Source organism: Etheostoma spectabile, chromosome 19 (genome assembly GCF_008692095.1).
Source record: "Etheostoma spectabile isolate EspeVRDwgs_2016 chromosome 19, UIUC_Espe_1.0, whole genome shotgun sequence".
Lineage (NCBI taxonomy): Eukaryota > Metazoa > Chordata > Actinopteri > Perciformes > Percidae > Etheostoma > Etheostoma spectabile.
The window spans coordinates 2,746,410-2,756,209 of NC_045751.1; the positions used below are offsets into that span (position 1 = coordinate 2,746,410).

General features: G+C 38.6%; 1 protein-coding gene across 1 annotated transcript in view; it reads left to right on the plus strand.

Annotated features, from left to right (window-relative positions):
* LOC116707102 (adhesion G protein-coupled receptor L3) overlaps positions 1-9,800 on the plus strand; it is a gene marked incomplete in the record, with an annotated part of 258,534 nt that overhangs the window by 55,903 nt on the left and 192,831 nt on the right.

The window sequence follows — 9,800 nt, forward strand, 5'->3', positions numbered from 1 at the left end:
TGTGTGTGTGTGTGTGTGTGTGTGTGTGTGTGAGTGAGTGATTTCTTTTCTCCCTTCTCATATCTGGCAGGGAATGAAGTGTCCATTGGAAAATTATGCAAATGTAGTTAGAGGGAAAACAAAATGCAAGGAAAGTGAGACCTAAAAATGTCAAATACAAATAAAAAAAAAGAAAAGAAATGGAGTTTTCAGAGCAGATGCCCTTCAAACATGGCTCAGCCGAGTTCAGGCTGTGCTGAAAAATGATAGCAGTAATTAGAAAAATGGCCTGGTTTGGCTTTGTTTCACGTGTAAAAGGGTGTGACCTCTATTGTGTTTCTTTGCATGTTTTGGAGCTCATGGTTACAGTGCTTGGTGTGGTTTGCACCTGTCCTGCGACCATGTGTTGTCCATTTTGAAAACAGTAAAGTGGTTTGTATCAGATTGACGGTCATATTATTTAGTTAATCATTGCGAATTAATCAATTATCAGCTCATTCAGAAATATTCTCAGTTTCACAAACATGGATGCACAGTCTAGAACCACTGTAGCAGCTCTGTGCACTTATTAGGGGTGTATGATTCAGAAAATGTCACCATTCTATTCAATATTGATTTTCGATTCAAAAACGATTCACAAAAATAAAAAACAATTCACAGTTTGTAAATGTAGTTACTTTTTGTATGTACAATGTGTGTGTGTATGTATGTATGTGTATATGTATCCATATTATTCATGTGGATTGAATTTCCCCTTGGGGATCAGTAAAGTATTTGACTATCTATAAGTTGATTGCAGTAGACATACAAAAAAAATCCAATTTTTCTTTTTTACATTTGAAAATATTTTTGGAATACTATGAGTCAATTTAGAATCGGTAGAGCTTGAATCACTATTTGAATACAAATTGATTTGTTTGCACACCCCTAGTACTTAGATACAGGAGTGTTTTGAGTTGGGTTTGTGTTAACATGCTAATAGTGACCTGCTAATGTTCACCATGTCAGTTTTGCATGCAATATGTATATCAAATATTCATTGCAGTCATCCAATAGTCATTTTGCTGAAAACCACGAATGTGAACCCTAAGTCTAACTTGCCAAAGTCATTAGGATACATTGTCTGGAAACCATAAAGGTCTCCACACAATTATGTGCCCATCTACCCAGTAGATGTTGACATATTTCACTGGAACACTCTTCTGGTGGAGCTAGATAAAAAAATAATGAGATCATGAGAACATTATCACAAGTTATTAGGAACCATCCTGTGAATGCCATGGATATCTGGACCAGATTGCATGGCAAATCATCCAATAGTTAAAATAACTTCAGTCTGGACAAAAGTGGTGGATCGACAGACAGACGGACAGACAGACATTGCCAATCCTAGAGCTATGGCGCTAACATGGCTAAAAATATTAAGACTGTGGCAGAGAGGTCATGTTTTTCACCACATATCTGTCATACCCATTTGTGTCTTGGAAAATTGCTCTTGTCAGCATAATACATTGTCAATATATTGATGCCGCCATTGATGCCGATCCATACGGGGCATGGGATTTATCTTTGAGGTCACTTTGTTTTAAATCTGTATATTTTATGTTTTAAATATGTATATATCTTATCTTTGTTGGTAATTTGCACATGAAAATATGGATTATTTTTACCCTGAACCATGATGCTTAGGCCTCTGCAGTCATGTAATGTGTTGCCTTAGTGCTCACATCCAAAATCAAAGCCTTGCCACAAAATGACTTAATGTGTTTGTGGGCACTGAATGCCAATTGCTCCTGGTAGGTGCTTAATGGCCAACGGATAAGGTTGTCATGGTAACCTGCCCACCTGAGCCACTATAGCAAGCATCATCAAATCTTGGACCGTTGTCCGGACCTGGATCGAGTGACCATTCCGTCTCGACCCCTTAGCGATTTCTGATATATGAATGAGAATAAATAATCTTCACATAACATGCATGAGAATTTTACTAACTCCATTCAAGCCCAAACTATTTTTTTTTTAAATTTTTTATTATACTTTATTAATCCCACAAGGGGAAACTACACTTTTCACTCTGTTGTTATTACACACATTACACACAGGCCTGAACTACACACACATGCTCAGGACCTACACATGCACTAATGGAGAGATGTCAGAGTGGGGGGGGGGGCTGCCCATGAAAAGGCGCCCCGAGCAGTTGGGGGTTCGGTGCCTTGCTCAAGAGCACCTTGGCAGTGCCAAGGAGGTGAACTGGCACCTCTCCAGCTACCAGTCCACCACCATACTTTGGTCTGTACGGAGACTTGAACCAGCAACCCTCCGGTTCCCTACTCAACTCCCTATGGACTGAGCTACTACCACCCCCAAACTACTCACATGACATACACGTAGAAAGAATACAAAAACACTACTAATAAAAGGGCTGTTCAAAGCTCTCTTTGTACTTTTTATTTATTTTATTCAGTAGATTCTGTATTGTTGTCTTGTCTTAAAATGTAGGCCTTAGCTTCATTGTGTTGGACTAAGTTCATTTATAGTAAAGATAGCTAGTTGTTTTCCATGCCGGTGCCATACAAATGATCAGAGCACATTCATTTTGGAGCTGGTAAAGAAAGCTGGAGGTAATTTTAATTACTTAATGTACTACAGGGTAGCTTAATCCATAATAATACTTCATCATGTATTAGTTGATTCATATTTTTTTTTAATAACCTGAATCTGCTAAGCAACTAATGTCGTTGTAAAATAAATGTAGTGCAGCGAAAAGTACAATATTGGCTTCTGAAATGTAGTGGAAGCATAATAAAATTAAAATATTAAACACAAGTACCAAAAACATGTACTTCAGTACAGTACTTGAGTAGATGTACTTAGCTACATTCCACCAGTGTTGAAATGATATAGAAATGTATATCGTTGATTTTATTTGACACTGTTTTTTTTTTTAGTTCGGATCTTTGCTTGGGGGGGGGGGCATTTTAGTAACTGGACCTCCTTTGAATCTCTGCACCATAGCAACAGCAGCGGAAGTGTACGCTGTACGTTGGTTTCGCTCACTGCAATTCATGACCTTCACATATCGGCTAATACATTTTCATTTACATCTTTGTCTGTCTCTATTTGTCTCTATTCTGTTTTTTGTTTTTTTTAATCATCTATAAATCTATTTATTCCATCTGTCCCATTTATCTCACTGATTTCCCTGTCTCTCTCTGTCTTCCAACCCTCGTATCCTCCTACCCTCAATCTTTTACATTCCTCCTTTTCCCAATTTGTGATAATTCATCCCTCTCTCTTTCCTGTCCTGCCTATTACCCTCCTTCTTCCTCTTTCTCTTCCTTTGTCTGGGATCCATTTGTGCTGCATTAGCCAAGATATGCTGAGCGAGAAAGACAGGGAGGATAGAAAGAAGGAGGACTTGGAAAATGGATAGTGTCTGAGCTTTGCATTATAATGGAGAACTATCTAAAGGCAGATTTTCCCTGCCTTTAAACGATGCATCTATATGCCTTTATTCCCCCAACTCTACGTCTGCTCAGGCCTCGGTGCTTTTATTTCCCTCCCTTGTGGGAATGCAAACCAATCCCTTTGTATGCTTGTGTACTGTTAAATATGTTAATTTGTTTTATTTTTTTGGATCTAGCTTTTTTTTTTATTGTATGTGTGTGTGCACGTAATTTCCTCTAATGGATTGTGTTTCTATTGTCTTGTAGTTAAGAAGTGTTTTGTGTGTCGGGATGGGTTGCAATGCCTTTGTGCGCACGGAGGAGGGAAGGTCCCATTATTTAACCCAAGCCATCAGTCACACTCAACAAGCCTATCATACAGGACCATTCAGAGACTGTGCAGGCTAAAGTTAGCGCTATTATCTGCCTGTCACTGGCTAGCTGTGTTCGGGTCCCTCGTGGAAAAACCAATTGTATGAGTGAATGCCTTGCTGCTCACGTTGTCAAGCTTCAGGGATGCACACAGTGCCTTAAAAGAGCCTTCTCCATTTACCTTCAGTTTTTTTTCTTCTTTTTTACACCTTTCAACTTGCATTAGGAAGCATGATTTTGACATTTAGTAATATAACAGTGACCGCTCAATCCTCAACCATCAGCAAGGTTGGCAGGCCCAACCAAGTGAAAAAATAAGTCTAAAAGCAAAGGATCATCTCGATTTTAATCATCTCAGCTCATCTCCTAAGATTTCCGAGTGAGTGCTCATCAATCAAACTGTATGCAGACAGTGTGCTTGATTAATATTCATTTTATACGAGACACTTCATTTGCATGAACACACTGTCTGTCTCATAAAAGTCAGCAAGCCCTCCCCACTGGTGTGATAAGCATCTGGACATGGAACAGTAGAAAATCGGCGACATGGTACTTAACCCGGCAACATGATCCCACTTCATTACATAGTGTTAGTGGGAGGGGCTTCAAGCAGGCGGGAGTAGTATTATCATACTTATGGTATATCGTATCACCTGACACACCGACACGACGGCCGGCCTTCGACAGAAAAGGACTGACACCAAAGTGGCGCCGACTTGAGTGCACGTTCTTCAGTAGGTAGACTAATCTGATTGGTCGAACGCGTCACGCGGGTCTGGCTTATCCGGAATTTCAAAACCAGACCATCATGGTGGCTTGTTCGGAACACAATCTCACATTTTACAAAATTAGTTCACCCAAATGTGTCTCCGAAAACATTTTAAAGGAGAAATAGACCGTGCAGTTGCTGAATCTGTCTTCATTTCAGATGGACCAAGGTCAGTGTAACCCTCCTGTTGTCCTCAGGGTCAAATTTGACCCATTTTCAAAAAAAAATCTAAATCAGAAATTTGGGTTTCCTACAACGAAAATGTAAAAGAAAAAAATAACGTTGCTGGTTCCATACGACGCTCCTCATAAGTCAAACAACTGATCAGTTCACTATTTTCATTGAATTTGTTTTTTTAATTTAATTAGTAAAAATAATTTAATTATGGCATTTTAAGAAAAAAAAGAAAAATTTAAGAACACTTAAAAAAGTGACAGAACTAAAGGGAAAAACAACAAAAACGTCCCAAAAATAGCAGAAATAATCCACAAAGACATTGTAAAAAGTGAGAAAGATCTTTAGGAAAAGTTAGAAAACATCACCAAGTGACAACAAATGTCGGGGAAAGCTTCAAAAACATCAAAACAACAACATAAATGTTCAAATCAATCAATCAATCAAGAACTTTGGTAAAAGTGACAAAAGTTTCTTAAGGAGGTTTTAACTTAATAATTTGACCCAGAAAACCTAAATGTTGCATGGTCTACGGGAAGACAACACGAGGGTTAAAAGGTTTTCGTCAGATTTTGAGAGACTCTAGTCACGCTCACCCCGCTCGTCATTTCCGGGTTAGTGCTCCACCAATCAGATTGGTCGTTGAGTCCAACTGCCCGCCTTAAAATTCAATGTATCAAACCGGCCCAAATGAAGGCAGCCGGCCCCTCCGAACACACCAAACACACTCGGGTCACCGACCTCGCCAGACTGTCCGACGGCCAATAATCGGGTTGGTGTGTCAGGGCCTTTAGTACGTACCCCTCAGATAACACTGAGGATCAAGTTTCACTTAGTTCCAAAAGCATTTTATAGAATGCGTCTGGATTAATAAAAATCATGTTAGGTTTCCTCGGGTCAGGTAGTGACAGATGGAGAAATACCCTGAGGTGGAGAGGTGCATCGGTGTGAAGGCTATCTCACCACTTTATGTTAGGGTTACAGAGATGACAGAGAAATCCATATCTCTCATTTAAAAAGGTTTAAAATGAACATGTCCAGTCACAGCTGACCTGAGAGTAAAGACAGACAGACAGACAGACAGACAGACAGACAGATACTTTATTCATCCTGAAGGACATTTTTGGCATCCAGTAGCAAGACAACCATAACACAACAAAAACATATATCACACATACCTAAGAAAATTAAAAATCACTGACAGAAATGCAATGATCATGATACTATCCTAGACTGTGTGTAATGAGGAAAGTGAAAAAACTAGTGAAAAAGTGAACAGTGTAGGGATTGAACCGTGCATGATAAAACATTGACTTTGATTATAAAATATAAACATAATAACCTATCAACTGACTGACTGATTAAGAATTAGAACATTATGTAACGGGGAATATGTTATAAGATGTAAGATGTAGATGTTATGACCATAGTCAAGGTTATGTGTGTGGAGGGGGTGGGGGGGGGCATAGAAATCATCTGAAGAGATTTTTCCGACATGTCCAGTTATATTTCAGGTAATACTGAAAAATGCATATCAGCTTGAAATTAAAAACCATCTGCATAACAATCATATAAATGAAGCTGGAACAATTAGTTGATTAAACAATAAGTCAGTTGACAGAAAAATAATCAACTTTTTTTTATGCCATTTTTTATTTATTTTTTTGATGATCAAATGTTTTGCCAAACCTTCACATGTTCCAGCCTCTCACTCGTCAGTATTTGCTGCTGTTCTTCATCTGGTGTGAATGGACATTTAAGATGTGTGGGGGGTTGGATTGTCTTAAAGTAATAAGCGATGGGATCACCGCTTGGGCTTTAGGAAAGTGGAATGGGAATATAGGCCAAATGATCTTGTTAAGTAGCTACGAGTACGGCCAGGCAATATGATTACATACAATGTCAGGAGATAATAACAGTTTTTTCGCCCTTTATCCACCTCTTTAATATCTGTGGTTTTATTGTTGGCAATGACACAAATCCATAAACAGGACCGCTTGACAACAATATTGGATTCACAGGGTTTTCTCATTAGTGTGTTGTAATATCAAAATATTACAGGTATTTTATTCCCTGGTGTAAGAAAATACATACATTTAGCTATTATTGCATTATATTGTGATATATACAATACATATAGTCAATTTTAATATACATATAGCATTGCAAAATAGTTTACCCATTTCACCCACCCCTAGCAACAAAAAACAGGTCACACTGTCACATGATGCTGTGCCAGTTCATTACACGAGGAAATAGAAAGAGCATTCGGATTCATGCATTTCAGTGTAAGTGAAAAATAGCAGTTCCAATAATCATTGGGTCTTTACGACCCCCCCCCTCCCCTTCTTTTAAAAGGTCTTACTGTCTTTTCAGAACGGATTTGGCTTGTTCATCTAGAGCCACAGCAGTGCCTTCAGCAATCACAGCAGAGACACTGACTCATATGCAAACTTGTAGTTGTGTATTTAAATATGAAAAGTATATGTAAAAAGCATGAAAAACAAGTGGCATACTGTCCTTTACTCCTTGTAAACTCTCTTTCACTCAGGAGTTAGAGAGGAAAAAAAGAGCTTTACAGCGAGAAAGAAGGCTTATATAAAATATATGAACTGGCCCTCAACGGTTTCCCATGAGATACGTTCCACTCTAGTGGTGACAGGTAATGCACCAAATGCCAAGGCATACAGATGATTGTGTTCATTCGTATTCAAATCACACAGTCACACATCATGCCTAATTTCAACATAACACATTTGAATCTCACCCAATTCGAAGGAGCACAGGAGTGTTATCAATGTCAAGATAGCGGGATGTTTTCAGTAGTAAACAAGCAGAGCCGAACATCTTCCCGTGTAGCTTTTAACGCTGAAAACCTGAACAAACACCTTTACAAATAGGTGATTTTTGTCATTTGCAATATCACCACACGGGAATAATGACTGCATATTTTGAATTTACATGTGAGATGTATTGTCTTTGTCATTTTTTTTTTCATTTTTAGTCTCAGTTTCTCCCAAGCGCCTTAAATGCAGCCTTAATTGAAGATCCGACTTATATCAAGCTAATTCCATTCCAGGTTCCATTTCCCTCCATTTGTCTTTTTCTCTGAGTCACGTCATTGCTGCGAGACAACATATTCCCCCCCCCCCCCCCCCCATTCTTAAATCTGTCAGGTTTCATCTGCGCCCCTTTGGCACACACACACACACAATTATTAAAATAGCACAAACAACTACATCACTGATTAGAGCAAAAGTTGTTCTGCAGGAAACAGCGAGTCATGGAAAAAGTCTCCTTGATGTGGCTGAGAACAGAGCTGCGGTCGCTGCTCTCTCCGCTAAATGTTGGCCAACTTTTATCAGAGGGAGTTATCCTAAATCCCCCTCAGAGTACCCTTGAAACGTCAGCACCATAATGTATCATAAGGCTCCTTTTGGAATACAAGACCAGTTGGCAATGCCGGACCACTGCTGTCTTCCTTTCCTTTTTTTTTTTTTTTTTTTTACTCCTCTTCTTTTTCTTTCTTTCTTTTTTTTGCATTGAACTGGGTCCAAGCTCCTCTCATAAATATGTATTTTATAATGTGTTTTTCTGGCATTGATTGCAGTTCCTGTACCTAAGCCCCACGTTTTTTTTTTGAGAGCAAATTAACGACTGTGTAGGTGAAGTGTTTTTCATTTTATGTGATAATTTCTAAGTAACACCTTGTGCTGTTAGATATGGCGCATAAAGTCTCACTTACACACACACACACACACACACACACACACACACACACACACACACACACACAGATGCCTGCACATGGTGATAACACATGGAGCTACAAATGCTCATTGTCTTCTGCTATAGAAGCAGCCACTACACTATCGCGCTACTTGCTACATGCATTTATTTTGACACACGCCCCCCCCAAAAAAGCCATATGCCAAAAAATCATTCGGAAAACAGGTATATATTGTCCTGTTTTGAAATATATTTTCACCATGATTTTATGCTTTGAGTCTGTATTTTCAATTTAGAAATTGTCCTACAGCATAGACTTCAGGTCCTATTTGCCACTTGGACAGTGTTTTTGAATGTGTTTATTTCTGTAAAAATGTATTTTTCTTTTCTTTTTTTGTCAAGTTAGTCACAGCATCTGATTTGATGTCATATTTAATTTAGCTCTCCTGCAGCTGTCGGAGCATTTTGATAAAAGGGCTGTTTACTCACAAGGGTAATACTTAGATCAAATACACTCTTTCACAAAGCTATTTAAATGTCTTAAATACCTGCCATCATATTTCTATACACACACACACACGAAGAATCAAGTCAACAATACAGTAGATGTGCTTTATGTGAGTTATGTAAGCTCGAGTTTTATTCACTCATGGCCTTTTGCCAATACTTTTCTGATGAGCACGCCAACCTTTAACCTCCTAATATTACCCTAATGGTCTGTTTATGCAGATATCCATGATAGGCTTGCTGCCCTTCTCTTAAACCTATTAGTATCTGCTCAATGAAATCTGATTGCTCTAATCTATGATTTTTTGAATGGGTATTAAGAGTTGGATTTTAAGATGGGGGGAAATGTCACTGTGACACAGGAAGCATAACTCCATGCAGGGATGGAGGTGGACAATCTAATAAAAAAGGATATAGGTGTATTTAAAATTCACTGTTGGTATAATTTGAGATTTTGATGTCAGTCGGCTTCCCCAGTGCCTTGTCAGTTGATGCAGAGCTCACGTTTTGACCTTTTTGTAACTAGATTTTCTGCCGTCCCACAATGGAATTAACTCACCGTAATATTAAAATGCAGTATGGAATGCTTAATGTGCCAAGGATAATGCTTGTGTAGAGGATGGTAGCTTTGTGTGCACTCTTTGGCTTGCATCATTTTGCAGAGATTATGTTTCTTCAGGAGATCATGGTTGATAGTGGATACTAGAGGGGTTTGGATTGCCCTAATCATTAAAGCCGACTTAACCTTAATAGTTTGATAAGGATAATGCTGAGAATCCCATCAGAATATAGATGATTTTTTTTTTTTTTTTTATCACGAT